Source organism: Rattus norvegicus, chromosome 13 (genome assembly GCF_021556685.1).
Source record: "Rattus norvegicus strain SHRSP/BbbUtx chromosome 13, alternate assembly SHRSP_T2T, whole genome shotgun sequence".
NCBI lineage: Eukaryota > Metazoa > Chordata > Mammalia > Rodentia > Muridae > Rattus > Rattus norvegicus.
The window spans coordinates 91,951,306-91,973,952 of NC_141546.1; the positions used below are offsets into that span (position 1 = coordinate 91,951,306).

At 44.8% G+C, this 22,647-nt stretch overlaps 1 long non-coding RNA gene across 1 annotated transcript; it reads right to left on the reverse strand.

Annotated features, from left to right (window-relative positions):
• Positions 1-362: 362 nt before the first annotated feature.
• Positions 363-20,278, reverse strand: LOC120096321 (uncharacterized). Its single transcript, XR_015636367.1, has 3 exons — positions 19,867-20,278; positions 16,806-16,891; positions 363-2,916 (listed from the first exon to the last, which is right to left on the reverse strand). It is a non-coding gene; the product is annotated as an uncharacterized LOC120096321 (long non-coding RNA).
• Between the last annotated feature and the right edge of the window lie 2,369 nt (positions 20,279-22,647).

The window sequence follows — 22,647 nt, forward strand, 5'->3', positions numbered from 1 at the left end:
GGACTTTTAGATTGGAACAGTAGGAAACAAATATTCAAGAACTGTAGGAAGTCTCTATTGACTCCAAACTATGGAGACTCCATCTAGGGAAGGATGGGCGTCTTTCCCTCTATGATAACTTGCTAATACCAGAAAAGCAGTCACCCAAAGTAGATGCTGAATGTAACAGTAACAGATTTCTAAAGTACCCAGGTCTTTGCCATCCGTCTTAGGGTTTTACTGCTTGAATAGACACCATGACTAAGGCAGGTCTTATAAAGAACAACATTTAATTGGGGCTGGCTTATAGGTTCAGAGGTTCAGTCTTAGTCGGGGTTTCTATTCCTGCACAAAGCATCATGACCAAGAAGCAAGTTGGGAAGGAAAGGGTTTATTTAGCTTACCACATTACTGTTCATCTCCAAGGAAGTCAGGACAGGAACTCATACAGGGCAGGAACTTGGAGGCAGGAGCTGATGCAGAGGCCATGGTGGGGGTGGGGGTGCTGCTTACTGGTTTGCTTCCTCTGGATTGTTCAGCTTGTTCTCTTATAGAACCCAAGACTTCCAGCCCAGGGATGGTACCACCCATAACAGGCCCTCCCACCCTTGATCACTAATTGAGAAAATGCCTTACAGCTGGATCTCATGGAGGCATTTCCTCAAGGGAGGCTCCTTTCTCCGTGATAACTCGAGCTTGCATCAAGTTGATACACAAAACCAGCCAGTACACCATCAGAACCTTGAATCTTGTGTACATTCTATTCTGTCCTTGGGGCAGGGCCACAGGGTGTTTGCATTAAGAAACTGTATCCGAAAGGTTGGAGAGGCGTTTGGAAGTACTCTCAGCTGTGTATCCCACCTGACAGTTCTAACGCTTACTTTACATGAGGCCATGAAGTGCGTGGACTCCTCCAAGTATTCAAGTGACTCACGGCAGTGAAGGCGGTAAATATGTTAGGCCAAAACACCATCGGAAACATCTTTGTCAGCAGGGAGCAGAAGTTGTATTAATTAAAATGTTCTAGGAAGGTACAGGGTGCACTCCCAACGAGTCAGAAGACTATTTTAATCCTAATTAAGATGTTCCTTCCTGGCATCTCACAACACAGAAAATGAGAATTAAGAAGTTGATGACATTTCTAGAAGTAGGGTCAGCCGACTCAGAATGGATCCCTCTAGCTCAGAATTGGGCATATGCTGTTAAGAAGCTGCCATTTTTAATAAATTGGTATCAGTCCAGGGAACTCTCCATGTTTAGAAAGGGTTAGGGGAAGGTTCTGAGGAAAAGAGTTAGCAACAGGTCAAACCCAGGTGCGAGCAATGGAGGACCATAGTAAGAAATAGCCACAGGCCTTATCAAGGAAGGGTCTTTTGAATGGAGGATGTGTCCCTAACCAAGGATATAACAGGGACTATTGTACTGTGGTCTTAGGACCTCCGTACACCGGCCCCAGTCTGGGAAGGTATAACTAGAAATTCTCCATCACATCTAGATGAGTTTATCAGCAATGCCTTCACTTCTTAGCCTTTCCCCTACAGAATTTGAAACCCCAATGCATCAGTGGAAACATTCTGAGTTCCTGTCATCACATACATAGATCGACCACAGATCTGGGATTCTTGTTATGAGCTGACGCTCTACCTGGTGTCAGGAATTTCACAGCCAACGGTTTGAAGCTTACTTTATCTGAAGGGTGCAGTTAGACCATCCATGGTCAGCAAACGAGAGGCGGTCTCACAGTCCTTGGATTTTCCTTCTTATATGCTGGTAGGCCATCTGTCTTCAAATGTTGACAATCTTGTCCCCTCCACCCAAGAGTGATGGGAGAAGAAAGAACTGGGGAGGAGGTCCATTAGGTTAAGCATCGGGGCTCTGTAAAAGAAACTTCCTAAATGAGAAAAATGAAAAAGGGGAGGAGGTTGGTTTGTGGCATCGTGGAGCATCAAGATTGTGGGCATGGAAATACTTTTTTTCCTTCCAATTTTAAAGCTGGGAGAGCATATGAGTAAGAGTGGCTTGTGTTGGCACCAGTGGAAATGACATTCAGGAAGAGTAGAGCAACTAGATTCTAGCCGGAGGACTAGACCCTGAGCTTGCTTCATTAGACTGGGAGGTAACAAGGGTGGTGGGTCTCACCCTGCCATCCAGGCACAGGCTTGGCTAATACTCTCCCGAGCAGAACTCAGAAAGGGGGAGGGTGGGAGATATGACATAACCACTAATTTGCATGAGAAACTGTGCCCATTAAAAGACCAATAAACAGACAGCCCAATAGGACATTATGTGGCAGATTACTCTAATCAGCTCACCATATTGATCTCTGAACACTCTCAATTTGTTTATCAGAACCAAGTTTATTCTCTCTCCATTACTTTGGAAATTTGGTGCTGTGTTCCACGACCTTTCTCGGTGTATAATTTTTACATGGTAGGAGATCCTCTACCACAGTTAATGTTGAGCCAGTTCTGGCGAGTTGTTTTAATACAACCCAGATAACATTGAGCAAGTTCGAGTTGTCAGATACAGAGTTGGGGTTGCAAAAAAAAAAAAAAAAAAAAAGGTGGCCAGAGAGATGTGGTACCATCATGAGGGGGAAATTTGCCTGGATTCAATCTAAATACATCTCAAAAAATTGTAAAATAGAATCTACCAGCTAAAACTAATGAGCACAAAACTGCATTGATTTGGCCCAGGGCGGACAAATAGAACATCTGGCACATTTGGCACCAATGACACAGCTGGCATTGTTGGAAACGGTTCTGCAGAAGGTCCAGATGCAGAAATGGGAGAATTGGTACAAACAGTGCAGATGGAACAGATGACAGTGGGCAGAGCTGGCGACGCTGGCACAGGTGTCATAACCTCAACAGCTGGCACAAGTTGTGACAATCCTGGGATTTCTGAGTGCAAGGCACATGTTCATGTTGGCTTGGGCTGCAGCGAGATAAGAGCATTTTATAATTAGTAAATGTGCCATTTAAAAAAGAACTTTTCTCCCCTCCATCCTTAAGGACGTCCACCTCCAACTGTCAGCGCTTGGAATGCCGAGCATTTTCGCAAATTAGAATTTCCCCGAGAAAGCCATAATTGATAAATACAGATTTCATAGAAGAGGCAATTAGATATATTTTTTTTTGTTCTGGTACTGATGAAATTCATGAATGGAATTTCTTCATAGGAGTTTTGTGGGAAATAAAGGTCAGGTTTTTGGAAGTGAAAGTGAGCTTTGCATTTAAGTGAAATGTATTTGTTATCAAATTAGAGGGTTATTTGTTTCTGGAGCAGAATGAGTATTTCCCATTTGTATGCAATTTCCTGTAGAATCACACTTGAAGATGGGGTATGAAAATTGGAAACCTGTCTACAGAACAGGTTGGAAAAAGAAGAAAAAAAACAAAAAAAAAATGCTGGAATAGGAAATATGGAGAAAGGATGATATGACAGTCTCAAATACCAGTGGGACTTGGCTCAGATTTTATTATAAAATGCTATAATTTGGGGCTTGAATTAAGAATACAATATAGCATAATCTTTTGGGCAATGATATTTTATATCAGACAAAAAGTTGAAAGAACAAAGCTTGTTAGTAGCTACAGGGTGTGTGTGTGTGTCTGTGTATGTGTGTGTGTGTTTGTGTCTGTGTATGTGTGTGTGTATGTGTGTGTGTGTCTGTGTGTGTGTATGTGTGTGTGTGTCTGTGTATGTGTGTGTGTGTCTGTGTATGTGTGTGTGTCTGTGTATGTGTGTGTCTGTGTGTGTGTGTGTCTGTGTGTGTGTGTGTCTGTGTGTGTGCATGTCTCTCTCTGTGTTATGTATTTATGCATGTCTGTCTGTCTGTGTGCCATAGAGTTTTGTACAGGTCAAAGGACAACCTTTCAGAGTTGTTTCTCTCCTACTGTGTGGATCTTAAGGATCAAATTCAAGTTGTCAGGCCTGCGTCAAGTGTTTACCTGAGCCATCTCAGGATCCATGTTTTACCTCAAATCCTTCTTATTATATCCCAAATCTGTTCTCCTCATAAGAAAGCTTTTAAAAATTGCCTAATTATAAAATAATAAAAACCTAATAAAGGAGTAGATACTGGGTTTTAAATTATAAATAACGCCATCTTGAATAAAGTAGGTGCTCCTTAAATTTTTGTTAGATAAATGAACCTACAGTTGAAGTTACTATCAATACTCAGAATTTTTCAAAGGCAATGACCACCCTCAGGAATGACATCCGGGTAGAAGAAAATAAGGCAGATCAGCCTGCAGTGCTGCTTGAGGCCTCCGATTTTACCCTAAGAACCATTACATCTCACACGTAGCTCTGTCCCTTCCCTGAAGGGCAAGTGCAGAGGGGAAATTGTCTGATGTCACCTCCTCTATGTCCCCGGGGAAGCCCTGAGTTCTGAGTTTTTTATGTCTTCCAGTTTACCCTGAAGCAAAAATCAGATCCTGTCCATCACCAGTGCAAAATAACAATCTTGAGACTTTTTAGGAAAGAAAGCCCTTACAGTAAGGGTTAATTGTCTCTCACAGGGTGTCAAGTTCGAGGCCATCAGAAACATGTGGTCTTGGTTTCCAGATGTCTCTGCATATTGTTACATATAAATAAAAAACACTGTCTGAAGTCACCTAAACATGTCTGATTTCAGTTACCCCATTATTCCCACTCTGTTCTAACCTCTCGTTGAACCCAGTGAAACTGTTCTCGGCTACTCAGAGACTTAATTCTACTCCCCCCCCCTTTTCTCTCTTTTTGCATCTTTTGACTGAGCTCATGAAAAGTTCCTGCTGACAACAGATAAAATACGTTCATGCGTCGCCTGTGTGTTTTTCTGTATGACAAAGAGCATGAAGAGATGGCAGAAAAGGCAAGAGGGCTTGCCGTTCCCTCTGGGCACAGAGATGGTGACAGATGGGTCAGCGCACAGGAACAGGCTGGGAATGTCCATCTTCGCTTGATTGAAACACTACTTTGTGGCTGGGACTCAGATGAGCATCGCTTCTAATCAATAAGTATCTTATGAAAAATGATCTGTTCAAGTGTAACCAACAGGGGTGTCTCTGGGCGTCGGCATTGGAGGGCTGGGCAGAAGTTTTTTCAGGAGGAGGAGATGGGGGTGTGTGTGTGTGTGAGCCATTCCTTTGAACCTCTGCCTTCTTTAGGAATTAAAGGCAAATGAAACATGAAAGCTGCAATCTGCTGCGGAGATCCGATCCCTCCGTCACTGTCCCCGCCGCTGTCTGTCTGTGAGCACGTTGAACTTTCGAATTTATTGGCGTCTCATCTTATGCAAATATCCTTTTCCTTCTGTCTGCTCCAAGACATTGGGGATGGGCTTTTGTTCCACCCTTCAAACAGTCGCTCTGTGTTATGCCTCTCTGCCCTCCCTAGAGGGTTTGGGCAGCCATGTGCACTTGGATTTGCAGGGTGAGGTGTGAGTAGGGGTCCTTTTATGTGCAGGAGCTTCAGTCCTCTGCACATGGTAACATGAGATACACGTTTTCCCGGGTATAAAAAGAGATCTGTTGTATGGGGGAGCTAGATACAATTAAGAATGCACAGCCATCTAAAAGAAATCGTTAGCACAGCAAAGCAAAGACCCTAGGGAAACCGTCTATAATTATGTTTAAAACTTAAGGTGCGGGGCTGGGGATTTAGCTCAGTGGTAGAGCGCTTACCTAGGAAGCGCAAGGCCCTGGGTTCGGTCCCCAGCTCCGAAAAAAAGAACCAAAAAAAAAAAAAAAAAAAAAAAACCTTAAGGTGCATTTATACCCAGACATCATCTTCTATCTTCCCCGTGTTCTCGAAGTACATCACTCACCAACCCTAAACCCCAACCAGCCCCAGCTCTCCCGAGTGAAGAACTCATGCATAGAGTGGAGGTCCTTCCCAAGCAAGTGGTGTTTTCCCTCCCTTCATCTATGATGGAAGGTTGCATGTTGAAGAAGATACACAGAGTGGGGTTGGGTATCACTCGGTGAAAGGAATCTTGCCTGGTACACTTGCAGCCCAGGATTCACTTCCGGGCACTACACACACAGATGCAATGACAGAGCTAGAAAGGACCTTGCTCTCATTGGAAGCAGGGGATGAGAGTAGCAGGTAGAACTCAGGTGAGTTATTGTTATTGTTGTTGTTATTGTTGTTGTTGTTCTGGTGGTGGTGGTGGTGGTGGTGGTGGTGGTGGTGGTGGTGGTGGTGGTGGTGGTGGCGGCGATAGGGTCTCACGTACTCCAGGCTGACCTTGAACTCACACTTTAGCTGAGGATGGCATTGAACTCCTGATCCTCCTGCCTCTGTCTCCCCAGTGCTGGGATTGCAGGTGTGCCCCTAGGTGAGCAGCTCTAGGTGGGTCATATGCAGCAGGTATGCATCATGTTATTCATAATTTGATGGCTTCTCTTTGCAGGGCACCCCAGAGTCTGGGATTCTGGGCCTTCTACTGGTGGGAAAAGAGGAAGAACAGGGTGCACCACTGTCTCGGTAACAATGCGTTCTCCTTTCCTGTACTCCGCCCACCTCTTTTACTACTCTTTCACTACATTGGGAAAAAATGTCATCACTTGGGGTATGGCGACTGACCCTGACATCGCCAGGCTCAACAGAGGGGTCACCACCTTCCCTCAAGCTCAGAGAGCAGGAGGTGGAAAGCTCCTGGGTTCTTGTGTCTCAGTCACTGTTCTGTCGCTGAGAAGAGACACCATGAGCGTAGGAACACTTGTAGAGAAAGGCACTTAATTGCTTACATTCAGAGGTTTATGCCTTTATTGTCATGGCAGGAAGCATGGTGGCAGGCAGGCAGACACGGTGCTGGAGGGGCAGCCGAGAGTTCTCCATCCAGATGTGCAGCACGAGGTTAGAAAACCACTGGGCCTGGCTTGAGCATTTGAAACCCCAAAGCCCATCCTCAATGACACCGTTTCCTCCCACAAGGACACACCTCCTAATATTGCAACACCCTGGTAACCAAGAGCTCAAATCTCCAAGCCTTTGGGGGCTATTCTTGTTCAAACCACTACATCTCATTTGTTTTTTAATGCAGTCCATCGAGGTTGGACTGTTGTTGTCTTCAGCTTAGATTGATCTTATTAATAATGGTTTATTGGACTATTCTCTAAAGTTATTGTGTAAGTATCTGTGTGTGTGGGGGGGTGATGTGAATGGATTAAATGGAGCATAGACACATCGACTCTTTAAAAAAACGTTTCAGGGGGTAGAGTGATGACTCAGCAGTTAAGAGCCCTGACTGCTCTTCCAGAGGTCCTGAGTTCAAATCCCAGCAACCACATGGTGGCTCACAACCATCTGTAATAGGATCTGATGCCCTCTTCTGGTGTGTCTGAAGACAGCTACAGTGTACTTACATACATTAATAAATCGTTTAAAAAGAGGTTTTCTCTTTTTTTTAAGTTTCAGTGTGAACAAAAAAATTAAACACTCAAAAGAATTGCTCCCATATGTGTCACCTGGTCACCCTTTTGTAACTTTGTTTCATTTCTTCTCCTGCCACACCCTTCTCTCTCCTCCCTCCCTGGAGCATTTTAAGCCAAACTCTAAAGGTCATTTCACTCTGAACGACTGCAGCGTTCATACCTATTGAGCAGAGGCAGCTTTAAAAAAATTCTAACAATCAAAGGATAGCAAGGCAGTGTTCTGCTTTGCTTCTGTGCCATCTAATTTCTAACCCACCTTGAGAGCCCCCTGCTTATCTCGAAGTCGTGATACTGGGGCTGGCTTGTTCACAGCAGGACCCGCCGAGGGTTACTGTTTCTTGAGTTTATTTCCTTTTTGTTGTTTGTTTTGTTTCATTTCGTGGATTCCTTGGGTGAACCAGGTCTTTGGGCCTTGGTTTATAGACTGTGTTTTAGTTTGAATGTGAAACCCTAGCCCCTGGGATTCTCCTCCTGCCAGGGGCTTCTGTGTTTGAACACTTTCCAGCCCGTAAGGCTGGCTGGTATGCAGTGGAAGCTCTTGGACACAGGGTCCAGACGATAGGGACAGGGCCATGGAGTGGAGCTTATGATTTATAGCCCACTTTGAGCTCTCTCTTCTTCTGGTCTACTGTGATTTTAGAGTCTAGCTACATGTTCTCTCTGTCACGCTTTCCCCACCAAGATGGACTGTAGGCTCACAAACCTTGAGCCAAAATAAGTCCTTCCTCCCTTAAGTAGCTTTTGACAGGTCCAGGAGAAAAGTAACAATTACAGCCTGCTCCCCATCTCGCACATTTCCTGTGGGGACATTTCTGCAGGTACTTCCTGTAAACTGATGTTTAGATCTTGAGGCCGACCAGGTTCAGGGCTGAGTTTTAGACAAGAACACCTCATAGTTGGTGCTGGGTATCTGTCTCTTAGCACGTCACCATGATGTGCAGGCTACTTGATTCTCTCGCTTTGCCTGATGTTAAGATTCCTCAGAGAGTCCAGCTGGCCTGGAGTCTTGATCATTCAGTTTCTTTCCACATATGCTAATTTTGTCTCGGTATCTTTGTACAACCACCAAGGAGCCCTTCAGTTGTAAACAAATAATCCTTTGATATTCATCTTCTTAGCAAACTGCTGGATGGTTCATCTTCCTTGTCAACTTGACCGGATTTGAAGTCGTCTAGGAGACACCTCTGGGTGCTTCCTTGAGGAAGTTCTCAGGGAGGTTTAACTGAGGCAAGAAGACCCACCCTGAATGTGGGAGACTAAATAAAACAGGGAAAGGAAGAAGCCAGCTGAGCGTGAGCGTTCATCTCCCCTGCTTTCTGACTGTAGGGACAGTATGACCACATTCATCTCCCCTGCTTTCTGACTGTAGGGACAGTGTGACCTCATTCATCCCCCCTGCTTTCTGACTGTAGGTACAGTATGACCTCATTCATCTCCCCTGCTTTCTGACTGTAGGTACAGTGTGACCTCATTCATCCCTCCTGCTTTCTGACTGTAGGTACAGTATTACCTCATTCATCTCCCCTGCTTTCTGACTGTAGGTACAGTCTGACCTCATTCATCTCCCTTGCTTCTGACTGTAGGTACAATATGAGTCCCCCAGATTAAGCTCTTGCTGCCGTGCCTTCCCCATTGCAATGAACTGTTCCCCTTCTTAAACCATAAATTGAAACAAACAAATCCTTTTTCTCTTATGTTACTGTAGTTGGGTATTTTATCTTAGCAACAAGAAAAGTATTTGATATGTTCTGATGTGTTACTACCTAGGGGCAATGTTAACTTCACACACACACACACACACACACACACACACACACACACACACGGATTTTTTCCATAGCATTTTATGTATGTGGTTTTGTCATTTATGTATCACTGGAGGCTAGCTAATAGCATGTTTCGTATGTTCAAATGCTCAGGCTATTTACAATAACGAATGAGTAATAAATTAGGTCATGGAGGTTGCAAGGTCCATGCTGAATATTTGTAGTCTGGCTAATCTCAGCTGTATCATGGCAAGCAAAGCAAGCTGACTGGTAGCCTCTTCCCAAATAGTTGGTATTGTTGTTTGATGAGACCTTCTGCTTACATGAACTGAATTAACCTTCCACAGTGTTACTTAGGACTTAGTAACTCATCGTTGATTATTAAATGTTGTTTCTATTTCAGTATGTCAGGTGTAAAAACTTGGGTTTTTACTTCACACCACGGGTAAACAAATGGAAAATAAAGCAAAATATTAAGAATTTTAGTGGCAGCCTGATTCCAAAATATGAATTTCAATTTCGACATTGAAACCTTGTGGGAAAATACCTGGTAAATTTGATTGTTTGAAATAGAGTACTGCTGGACAAATAAAAAAAGTATATGCAATTGAGGATTTTACTAGTAATTTTAATTTTTAAGCTTATTATGACAGTGATGGTTTTGGTGTTGAAGATTAACCCTCGATCCCCATAAATGCTAAGGACACACTCCCACACCATCAAATCTGTTTGAAAATCAAAGCATTAATATCATTGGATGATGATTAATGAATACAGAATTGGGTTGGGGATTTAGCTCAGTGGTAGAGCACTTGCCTAGGAAGCGCAAGGCCTTGGGTTCGGTCCCCAGCTCCGAAAAAAAAAAATGAATACAGAATTGAATCCCCCACCCCCAGCGGTGTTTGATAGTAATTCTAGCTGCTTTCAATGACGATAAAATATCTAAGGCTTTGAGACACCCTAAGTATGAGGTATCTGATGTCTACATAAAGCTTGAGGTTTTGTTCCCATCATGCCATTCGATCATTGCTGCAATCTGATTGGAGGAGGCACGTGACAAATGAGAAAGTTGAGCGAAGCAGGGACCGGATCACGTACACAAGGTCACATAACCAAGGGAAAGCGAGCAATCATCAGCTCAGCGCTCCACCCCATTTGGGCTTACCTCAGCCTGTTCTACCTTACTGTCCTACAGATATTCTGAAACTGCATCTCTACAAGACACAGTGGAAGCTTCTAGTCAGAGCCCTTTTCCACCTGCTTCAGGCTTCCAGAAAGCCTGTGCGTTACAAGCTTCCCGTGATCTATTTTCAGTTTACTTGATGGTGGACACACGCGGTTGACTTCAGTAATTCCTACCTCCCTTGAGCGTGTCTGGCCACACCTTTTTTTCCTTCTGCCTTTAGCCTCGCTCACCAGAAAGGTAGAACTTTATGTGGGATTTTTTTTTTCTTTCTACCTTCCTACCGAGAACAGAAAAAAAGTTGGAGAGAGGCAAAGGCCTTTGTAAAATGTTCATAAGATCTTCTAATGTGAATCTGTCCTCTAAAATATGAAAAGGCTTCTCCTGGCCTCCGTCTGTGCCCTTCTCCTTCATGATGTTCTGATAGCCTATGCTGGGAAGGATTTTTTTTGAGGGGGTGGGGTGGGGGGATGCTGAGCGCCACAAGGTTTAACACGAGTTATTCTACTGCCTTGTTCTCTTGCCCTCTGTATTTTAAAATAAAGGCACTTAGAAATCACTACATACATACATACATACATACACACACACACACACACACACACACACACACACACACGGGGGGGGGGGGAGAGAGAGAGAGAGAGAGAGAGAGAGAGAGAGAGAGAGAGAGAATAGAGTATACTTTTGTGTGTGTGATGTTTTCTTAGCCTAACCACAAACTTCTACGCTTATTAAACTTAGGAAATGATGTATTTTCACTTGCCAGCCTTCCATATTAGACACAGAAAAAGTACGTGGTATTTTGAGACAATTGCCTAAGTGAATTCAGAGGAAGAACTTGAAGTAACCAAGGTTGAAGAGGAAAGAGGGAGCCCGCATCTCTCTCTTCAAATTCTATGGCTCGAGGTTGTTATCAAAAAGATCTTTCTGCTTGTTTCGGTTACTTTAAAAAAAGAAAGCGAGAGATAGTTAAATTTTGGCAACAACAAAAAAAAAAACATTTCAGAAAGAGGTAAAAGGAAACGCCTTTCAAGCAATTGTTTAAACACCAGAGCATGATTAAAAATAGATCAAAAACAAACTCAGAGGAGTCTTTAATCAAAACAAAACACAGGGAAAGCAACCATTGGCCTGTGATTAGGAGTAGCCTGGGAGAGGGGGCTGGAAAACCAGCCTGCCTTGCCACCCCTCTCTGCCGGTCTTTTCAGTGTGCCCCTGTGAGAGTGCACTCCCTCAAGAGAGCTGAGATCTTTTTATCATCTGACTAGAATTTCTTCTTCCCTCTTTCCCTTCTCAGCCCCCATCTCTGCCATGACAGACTGCATTCAGTAATTGCTGTCTTTTGTAATTGTTCTATCTCCAAATTGGCTGATTAGGGGAAGAGACACAGCTGTCCATCAACATGGTGTGAAGTGGCTGAAACAACCATCCCTGAGATGGAGAAAGTTAATTGCATTTTCTCAGGCTATCCCAAGAGGCAAGGCGCTGGGAAGGGCTCCGGAAATCCCTGTTAACGCTAGTCGGGTGGTTTTTGTTTTTTTTTTGTTTTTTTCTTTTTTGTTTTGTTTTGTTTTTCTGAGCCTTTATGCTTGTAACCTGAGCGAGGGGGAGGGATGTAGTAAACATCGTGTTAATTAGATTTGCAGATGAAATTAAATCAGAAAGAGTTGCAAACTCACGACGAGGAGAACTGCGGTGTGGGATTTCTGAGGTTAAAGATACAGGGAAGATCAAATGAAGTGAGAAGGGAACCGGACAGGTTAACTGAAGTGCGGTGGGGGAGGGGGCTGCGGAGGTGAGCACGGAGAAAGGAAGATGCAGCAAACAGAGAGACTGATGGGGTGGAAGACACCAAATTAGACGTGTTCGCAATATGCCGCAGAAGCTAATGTGATCTGGGGCTGTATGTGCAGCAGCATCACATCATGAGGGAGGCATGGGGTAATTTAGCGAATTTGGCAAGATCGCCCCTGGAATATTGCGCTCAGCCCTTAGAAGCAGGTGGATAGGAAGGAAGAGAGCAAGATCCGCACAGGACAGCACACGTGCTCAACATGCGACGGCTGGAGGATAATGGACTGTGTGACTCCCTATGTGACTCTGTTCGAGGGAGTCACAAGAATGGTGCACTTATATTTAACAGTATTCTAAAGGACTCTAAGTCACACAGATAACTTACACATCAGGGTTTTTTTTTTAAAGACTTCTCATGATAGTTAAATTATGGAATCAGTATAGATGCCCACCTAAGGAATATAAGGAATATGTTACACACACACACACACACACACACACACACACACACACAAACATATATATAAAATGGAGTTTTTAAGCCAAAATGTTTCTCTCAATTGCAGTTCCTAGATTTTTATATAGATACATAAAATCATATATCCATCAGTACATACACGTGTGTGTGTGTGTGTGTGTGTGTGTGTGTGTGTGTGTGTGCACAGTGTGCATACTTGGCCTGAAAGTACAAGTACACAGTTTAGGAATACAAAGGAGACTCATCTGGGCAAAGGAAGGGAGAGAGAAGAGGGCGGGGACATGAGAGAGAATGTGCCTCACAGAAAACAAAATCATGTAAAGAAGCTTAAAAAGGAGGGAGAGTTGAGTCAGAGGTGCCCTGAATGATTGGCCAACACTGCTCCCAGAAGCCATAAGGTTATTAGGTGGAAGTCCCAGTGCCAGAGATGGGCTGCCTCCCTATGAGCTGCTGGCTGCTAAAACAGTCCAAACTATCGCCATTGCCATGGGTTGCCAGCTCAAACTAAATAAGACCCTATTGCTGAAGACAGCACATGCCCTGGTTACGGGGCACGGGGAAATGCAGCTGGAACTCATCTGGAAGCTTCCTCCCCGAGGGCTAGAATTTCCAGTGCCAGAAGACACTGTGCAGGCCGTGTGGGGAGAATCGTCATCAACACTCTTCCTCAGTTGTGGAGCCTGGGTGCTCAATACCAACGTGCCAGGCACAAGGTGCCCACGAGGCTATAGTGGCCTGACTGTTATGAGGTAACCACTTTCTGAGTGGATTTCAGGTTCTCTCCATGGGAGGAAATTCATGTGCGGTGCTATAAACCTGGTCAAAAAACTCGTGACTGGGAAGGTCAGCAGCCCTAATAGGCAGGCCACTGTGGCTGTAAGGCTAAGTGGATGAGACTTGTCTGTTGAATCGCCTTGTAAGTAAGCACATTTATGCTCATATATAATGGGGTCAGCTTTCGTCAGAAAGGCCTCCCTGCAGCTGCTGGTAGTTACCACGGAGCTTCATAACTGGTCAGAATGCTGCGAATGACTGACAGCTGCATATTTAGTCCTAAATGAAACAGCGACATCACCCCCCCACCCACACCCCTGTGGCTTGGGGAGCATCACAGAAGAGGGAGCAGAGAGAACGGAGGAGCGGGGGGAAAAGGGTGCAATGTCGTGGAACGCTGTCTCCTGGGCAAGACATTAGCTCTTGGCAGCTGTAATCACCAGTGCATGCCCTATGCCAGACTGACTGCTAGCATTTCACCACAGGGCAGAGGGACTCACAAGGGCCGGCTAACCTCTTACGATCTATAACCAGTCCCTGGTTGCTTAGAGAGGGAGAGATGTTTTCTGGTAAACCTCCCATGCTCCTATAAGGCGACACGAGTATTCTGGTTTAGTTTTATATCAACACCAGCGAGAGTCATCAGAGAAGATGGAGCCTCCACTGGGGAACGGCCTCTGTAAGACCAGCATGAGCAAGCCTGTGGGGCATTTTCTTAATTAGTGATTGGTGGGGAGGGCTCAGTTTATTGTGGGTGGGGCCGCCCATGGGCTGGTGGTTCTGGCTTCTACAAGAAAGCATGCCGTGGAAGCCATGGAGAGCAAGACAGTAAGGAGCACTCCTCCATGGCCTCTGCATCAGCCTCCAGGTTCCTGTTCTGCTTGGGTTCCTGTTCTGACTTCCTTTGAGGATGAACTATGATGTGGAAGTGTGAGCCAAATAAACCCTATGGTCATGGTGCTTCATCAAAGCAATAGGAACCCTAACTAAGACAACTAATTAAAATAATTCACACACACACACACACACACACACACACACACACACAGAGAGAGAGAGAGAGAGAGAGAGAGAGAGAGAGAGAGAGAGAGAGAGAGAGACAGGAAAGTAGAAGATTAGTTGAGGAGGAACTGGGTCAGCTGGATGGGAGGGGATAAAGGAGAGTGATGGAGGTGAATATGATCAGTCAGAATTCTTCCTATACAGGTAAGGAAATGTCACAAAACCCATTATTATATATAATCACTGCATGGTGATACATGTAAACACTTACGAAAACTCCAGGCCCTCCCACAATCACAAGTATCCGTGATTCGAGTGTAATTGCTGTAAGAAAGGAAGGCTGACACTGACAAGAAGGAAGGAGCCCTTCCTGGGACTGAGGCAGATAAGCATCTTTCCAGGGAGTGAACGGAGGCTCGCTCGGGGCTGCAAAATGCATTGCTGTCCTGCACTTCTGGCCCAAAGTCTTTAGAGCGGCCTTGGCTGTGACCCTTCGACACTGAAGAACGAAATGACATTGCTCATCTGTCAAAACCCCAGAAGTCCTTCCAGGAGCCTGGCTTCTCCACACAGTTCTGAAACATGGTCCCCACCAAATGCTTTCCTTAGATATCTGAGCGCTTCCTTTCATTTTGGTCCTCTTGATGTCTGCAGAAGATGGGTGAGAAGTGACCCACCTAAATATCACTGTGGATGGCTACCCTCCAGTCAAGAGACGGGCTTCTGGTGGCAAGGACAAGGTCAGCATACTCTGAGGAAAGAGTCTCAGAAGCAAGGCTGGAGTAGCGACCTTTTATGTTACCTGATGAGGTGAGTCTTCTCTCCAAACGGAAGCTGCTGTACTTCTTGAGTTAAAAGTCACTCTGGTATAATTGCAGAAGACACAAACATGGAGAAGCAACGTGTAGTTTTTTGTTTGTTCGTTTGTTTTTTAAGTTTTTACTTAAAGTCCACTCTTACGGAAAGCATTAGGAAGAAATATTTCTAGGACAGATCACAGGGAAGGTCCCGTGATGAGTGTTGCCCGCCCCCCAAGACTTGGGGGAAAGTGAAATGACTTTTTTTTTCCAGAGTAGAGATTGTAGAGGACCTTGCCTTAATTGTCCTAGGGATTATTTCATAAATCTTGGTTTTTCAACTTTGTCATCTGGAAAATGAGCATGGGGGAAGGTGTTGGTAATTAAAGAGATCACGGACAGGTGCTGTATTACCATGTCGGTATTTAATTAAATCTGCCTGAGAGGAAGCTCTTATTCCTAAATCACTGGGTCTCTCTTCCTGCTGGAGGTGGGAGGGTGAGGGTGCTGCAGTCTTCCAGACAGGAGGGTCTTCCCACCCCTCTCCTTTCGAGGTGTTACAGGGAGCAGGGTCAACACTTTCCACGAAATGAGAGCAAACAAAGGGCAAAGACTCAAACAGAACGCACTCGCTGCTTAAATACTCCGCCATTAGTTATGTAGCCTAACAGCCTGGGCTGTCACATCCTAGAAGAAATCAGAACCCTGTTGGAACGGGGCATCGACACTTAACCAGCCAGTCATACAGAGCGGTTATCCCAAGTTTCACTCACACACAGTTCATCAGAGGGATTTGTGTCACCCCCTTGTTCTAGCTTTTACTTGTTAGCGCTGGCCTTTGAATTTTCAGCAAATAACAGCCAAACTAGCTGTAAGCACCCCATCTTCATTTGAGTTCAGATTGCGAGACGAGGATAAAGCTGTTATTTCTGTGAGGGAATTGATGGATTGTGTCTGGGATTTTGAATGTGTCTGTAACAGATTAACTTTCCCTTTTCTGATACCAATACTTCATGTTAAAGCAATTAAACGCGTTACCCAAGGAAGCCTGGATTGCTGTTCGCTGGCCATCTTTGTCTTCATAACAGACCAGATGAAAGCCACCACAACTTTAAAAATAGGAGCACCAGAACTGGAGGTTTATTTTTTCTCTTTTCGTCTAGCTCTTGGCAAAGTGTCTAAAGCTTGAATCCCGAGCGGGGATCGTCTGCCCCTGTCTGTAATCCCAGAAGGCAGGAGGTAGAGAGGAAAGGGTAGCAGGTTGGAGGCTAGCTGGGACTATAAGGTAAAAGAAGGAAAGGGAGTCCTTCCTGTGTGTCCCTTGTTTCCTATGCCATTGTTGGAAATTTTTGGTGTAGGCAGTGGTGTTTAAGGTTAGAGGACATATCTGCCCCCAAGAAAGGAAAGAAGGACGGACACTCACGTCCTTGGGTGTAGCCCGCAGTGCAAGGATTGGACACATTAGTCATCACCAGGTAGACTCCTTACAATGGCTACCATGGTCTGTCTGATGCAAGGCTCTACACTGACCACCATGGGCTCTGCCATCGGCTTCCTTGGTCTGGTTACATGAGCATGCTTTCCCTGTCTTAAATAAGATACCTGTTTTATCCTGTATTGTCCCCTCCACCTTCTCTTCATCTTAAGTGCTGGTTCTTCACATTCTCTAGGTGCCATCTTGAATGTCACTGTTACCAATAATAAATAAATAAATAAATAAATAAATAAATAAATAAATAAATTTTAAAAAAGGGATCATTCCCCACTTCAAACAGCAGTGGTACTGCTCACAGTTTCCTCTACCTCTTTCCAGAGAACTCAGTGCAAACACTGTGTGCATGGCTACCTGCTTTTGACAGCTCCCTTCCCTAAAATGTCATTTTTACAAGAGCAGCAAACATGTCTGCTTTGTTCTTGGCATTATCACCAGGGCTGAGAGTGATATTTGGCCCCTAAAGATGGGCCAGTATTCTCCGTGTGTTTGTTTATTTTGTTCTGTTTGGAGGTTCTGTGCTGGGGACAGAATCCTCAGCACCTTACCACTGAGCCCGAAGCCACATAGTCTCTTCCCTTCCTTTTCCTTCTCCTTTTTCCCTTTTCTTTCTTGAGATCTTCCCATATAACTCTGCCTGGCTTAGAACTATGAAGACCAGGCTGGTTTCAATCTCAAAAGGGATCTGCTTGCTTCTGTCCCTCAAATGCTGAGATTAAAGACTTGTGCCACCACGTGTATTTAAAGTACAATTCTCAACTATAACGTCACTGAGTTATCAGAGTACACTAAGCACCATCGCTTGAGCAGAACCATCAGAGCGTGCGTGTGGCTGATGGAGATACCACACTGAAAGGGAAACGTACCAATGGACTAGCTCTTGTAGACATAAAAGAAATCGGAAGACTAACAAAAGGATACCTCTGGGAGGCCCTTGAGGCCAGGGACCTTCATTTCTGTAACTCTTTTGGATCCTGTGAGGCCATATGAGACACAGAACAAATTCCAGAGCCACAGTGTAGGATATTGAGTAAACCACATTATGAGTTAATGTCCCACTCATAAATTTTAGCAGTGAAGTGGAGGGAGTTGCTATCAAGACAGATGCCAGGGAAGTCAAGAGGAGGCTCTGGCGTGTAGATTCCACTGTCTGTCACAGAGCATCACCAGAGTAAAACGTCAGCAGTTACACCCTGGCCTTTCCCAAGAGAGGTGTGAAAGGGAGACTAAATCCCCCAGGACACAGAAAAACCCCAGCAATGTTTCAAGGTCCATTGAGCAGAAAACAAAACTCACAACTCCCAAGTCTAGTATGAGTAAGTGTCCACAGACTCCTGGTCAGTCATGTCATGGCCCTTCAGGGAGAAAGGACCCCCTTCTAGGACTGGTGCCACAGGGCAGCAAAGACTTAGGGCGCTAGCCAAGGTCAGGTGTCATCCAAGGACTGGTCCATTAATTCATGATGTCCCCAGATGAGCCTGGGGAGGATGTACTGTTACTATTTCTATTTTTACAGATGAGGTGACTAAGCCATACGAAGAAAAGCAATTTAATTAGTAAGTAACCAGCCTATAATAGAAGCTCAAGAGGCTTTAGAGACACAGCTCTCATCTCTGAGGGTATGTCTGTCACCTGTCTATATCTCCCTGCCTGTCTGTCTGTCTCTGTCTTTGTCTCTGTCTCTCTGTTTCTAACTCTGCCTCTCTCTGCCTCTCTGTGTTTGTCTGTCTCTCTGTCTCTTTCTGTGTCTGTGTCTGTCTCTTTCTCTCCCTCTGCCACACCCCCTACCCCCGCTATAGCTAGAACTCAGAGCCACTTGCCTAAGTATACACTCTATCACTGAACTGTACTCCAAAGCCCTGAGATCCTCATGTTAAATGTTTTGGGTAGCCATCTCAGTAGGTCCTGTTGTTTCTAGAAGGAGAAAATGCCTATCAGATGTAAAAGAGTAATTTTTTAAGGTTGATAGTACATTAAAATGCATGGTGAATGTGAGGGAAACGGATGTGCGCTGATCCAGGTGCACTTCTGCCATGTATAGAGTAAGAGCCAGATGTGGTGTAGGGGTCAGAACAGACTGCACTCACAGCTTCCTGAGCAGAGTCCAGCTGTCACCTTCTGCTGCACTCTAAAAGATTCTGGACTTCAGCATCTGTCCCACGAACCCTGCACACTAGGAAAAGTTGTGCAATAGGTAAGATGTGAAAAGCAGCAGCCCTGGATTTAGATATTGACTCTGCCATTTGTTAGCTGCATAAGTGTTGACAAGGGTCTCCATCTCTCCACTCCTCTCTTTCCTTACCTATAGCTCACAATTAGCCAGATTCGCCACCCAGGACTATTGCAGGCCTGCCTTAGTTTCCTTTGCTGTTGCTGTTATAAAACACCCTGACAAAAGCAACTGAGGGAAAGACTAATTTGTTTTAGATCCAAGTTTCAGGTACAATCCATCATGCTGGGGATGTAGAGGCAGCAAGCGCTTCAGGCAGCAAGCGCTTGAAATAAATTGGTCACATGGCATCCACAGACAAGAGCAAAGAACAATGAATTCATGCCTATATGCATACTACTAGTGCTCAGTTCTCTTTCTCCACTTTTACACAGACAAGAATTCCCTGGCTAGGGAATGATGCTACCCACAGTGGATAGGTCTTCCCAGCTCAATTTATGTAATCACAATAATCCCTCATAGACATTTTCAGAGGCTCCCTCCTAGGTGATTATTGATTTGGTCAAATTGACATTTAACACTAACCATCACAAGGCAAAATTAATGAGATAACCCCGTGAAAGCGCTTAGCACACAGAAGTTAAGTGTAAGCTTTCTCTCCGTGAAACTAGACCAAATCCTTACCTATAAATAATTTAATTTATGTTTAAGGCATTCTCTCCAATTCTAAGGATTGAAACAAAAATTTTAAACATAGAGAAAAAAGAAGGTTGAAGATGCTTCTCAGTGTTAGACCATGAACTAATATGGAAAGCACTGAGTCTAACACACACACACACACACACACACACACACACACACACACGCACACACGAAGACAGACAAAGCAACCTTGCATGAAGTGCATACCCATCTTCTAATTTACCTAAGTTGGACAGAGTGCGATCAGATTTTGTTTCTATCAATATTATTGATGAGTGGTGATGGAGAGAAATTCCTACCTTGACGGTGACCAGAGGGTTAAGGCGATGAAGCTGGATTTTCCTCTTTCCAGAGTCCAACATTTGTTTCTCCAAGTACAGTGAGTTACGGAGACAGCACGTAATGTACCAATAATGAAAATAACTCTGTGAACAGCACGGAGGCGAGCTGGGGCTGCTTCCACCCACTCGGAGATGGAGTTTATGTGCAGAAGAAGCCCAGTAGAATATAAATGAACTGTCGCATCCGACAAATGAGAGCTGAGAGACAGAGGCTCTGGGCTACACCACGAGAGGAAACGGGACACTTTCCTACCTCCCCATCTGTACAGTGAAGTGCGGATGGCAGCAGTCCCTCCTTGTGGGGCTGATGGTAATAAATGCCTGAGTTCAGTGTGAGTGAGCCCCTGCTGTTGGTAACACTCAGTGTAACAGTTCTCGCCATAGACTCCTGATGTGTTCTTATTCAGGGAACCAGTCACTGGCTGGAGGTGTTTGTTCCTCTTCATAAATGTCACCTCCTTACCTTTGCTTTGGGGAGGGAAGGGTGACGGACAAGGGTCCTGTTCTTGCTGAACTCAAGACCCTTCCATAGAGCACTGGAGGGCCATTAACACACACACACACACACACACACACGCACGCACGCACGCACGCACGCACGCACGCGCGCGCGCACGCTCACGCACGCACGCTCACGCACAAACGCACACGCACACGCACAAACGCACACACACCAAAGCCTCTGAGGATGAAGCCAGCCCTAGCCCCTTTCCCTTTACGGTTAGGGACAATTCAGCACCCGCAGACACGCTCCAGATGTCTTGCTACCATCTGTCTGCTGTAGACTCACAGGAGTGCCCGGCCTCCAGAGACATTCTAGGAGACAGGAAGCCCAAGACTTCCAAGTGTCACCCTAGGGGTTTCCAGAGTGCTCTAATTCTCTGATTCAGTAACAGGGGTGTGCTGTTTTGCTGTTTTTAATGCTGCTTCTTTCCCTGCCCACTCCTCTTTTCTCAGTTGTTTGCTTTCTGAAGGCTCACCTCATCCAACATCCCACTCAGTCAATGGAATGCGGGATCACCCAGTGCGCCTAGGCGCTGTCCAAGGTATCCGGGTTAGTTGCTACAAATTGCTGTTTACTTCTAGAGGGCATGCTGCATTTCCGCTTCTGTCAAGTCTCCTTATGCAAGGAAAGGATGATGGTGGTAAAAATTAAAGCTATGCAATGGGCTTTCAATCCAAGCTTGGGTGGCTGAGAGGGAGGGTCAAGATCAAGAGGGACAAGTTCAAGATCGCCCTGAGCTAAAGATAGAGCTCAACTTCAACCTGGACAGCGTAGAGGGATCCTGTCTCCAGAAGAGGCCTGGAGCTGTAGTCCAAGTCCAGTGGTAGAGCACTTGCCTGGCACACAAGGGGCCCTCAGTTCACTCCTCAGTATACATCCACACGAATAAAACTGATGAGACTGTATTAAGGGGCACTCAGATCTTCTCGCCTTTCCTTGAGCTGCCTTCCCCATCAGTATTTAAAACTGTTTTTTTTTTTTTTTAAGAATGCATTAACGTGTATTCGGAGACAAGAAAACCCTTCTTAGACAATCAATAATTACTGATTTATGGTTTGCTGTGTCACATGTTGTATACAAAAGCCTTGGGATGGACTTGGGTGGGGTATGGACATGGTTCAGGTTTCCAGGAAATTCATATATAATCAATTAATCGATCTTTATCAAGAAGACTCCATGTTCACCATACACAAAACAACCCAAGTCACATACAGGAGAGTGACAAATACTTTATTTTAAGATTGTATATTTAATCATGCCCTTGGTTAAAATAAAAGCACATTCTTTCCCCCTTTTTGTAGTCAATAAACACATAAAGTTCTCCACAAACCCTTGTTATTATTCTGAATGTATGGTGTGTGTGTGTGAGTGTGTGTCTGTGTGTGTGAGTGTGTATGTGTGTGAGTGTGCGTGAGAGTGTTGTGTGTGTATGTGTGTGTGAGTGAGTGTGTGAGTGAATGTGAGTGTATGTGTGAGTGCATGTGTGTGTGAGTGTGTGAATGTGTGTATGTGTGTGTGCGTGTGTGAGTGTGTGAGTGTGTGAATGTGTGCCTGAGTGTGTGTGAATGTGTGTGTGAGTGTGTGCCTGAGTGTGTGTGTGTGAGTGTGTGCCTGAGTGTGTGTGTGAGTGTGTGCCTGAGTGTGTGTGTGTGTGAGTGTGAGTGTGTGTGTGTGTGTTTTAATTCTGAGCATGATGTAAAATCTACTTCCTATGTGATCTTGTGCTTATTTTTCTATTTCCTAGTTATACTTATTTCAATGTGTGTCAAAGCCATAGCCACCTTCCCATGAACTTCCTTCTTGCATCAAAGGAGGTAATTTTTATCTTCGGAAGTGGGATTTTTTTCAGAAATAGTGCTTCCCTTTTACCTCAGCTTTAGCCATTTTCTCCTGGGAAAACAGCTTTTCGCTTTGGCAAAAATGGATGTGAAGCATTGGCGAAAAAGAAAGGCCGTTTTCGTCGCAAAGAAAACTGCCTTTTGCTTTTGCCAAAAAAAAAAGCAAAACATATGAGACAAACCCACAAATATTTCCCTGTTTGCAAACTCTGCGAAAACGTGATTTTTTCCCCACCAGCGGTGAGAATATTTTTCCACATGACTCGTCTCATTTCTAAAAAATTATGGTCTCTGTGGTAGAAGTCACAGTGACACCTGTACCACCACCTCGCGAATGTTATTTTCAAACATGGTGAATACGTGTCCCATCAGATGTGACGTGGAGGCGTTATGGTC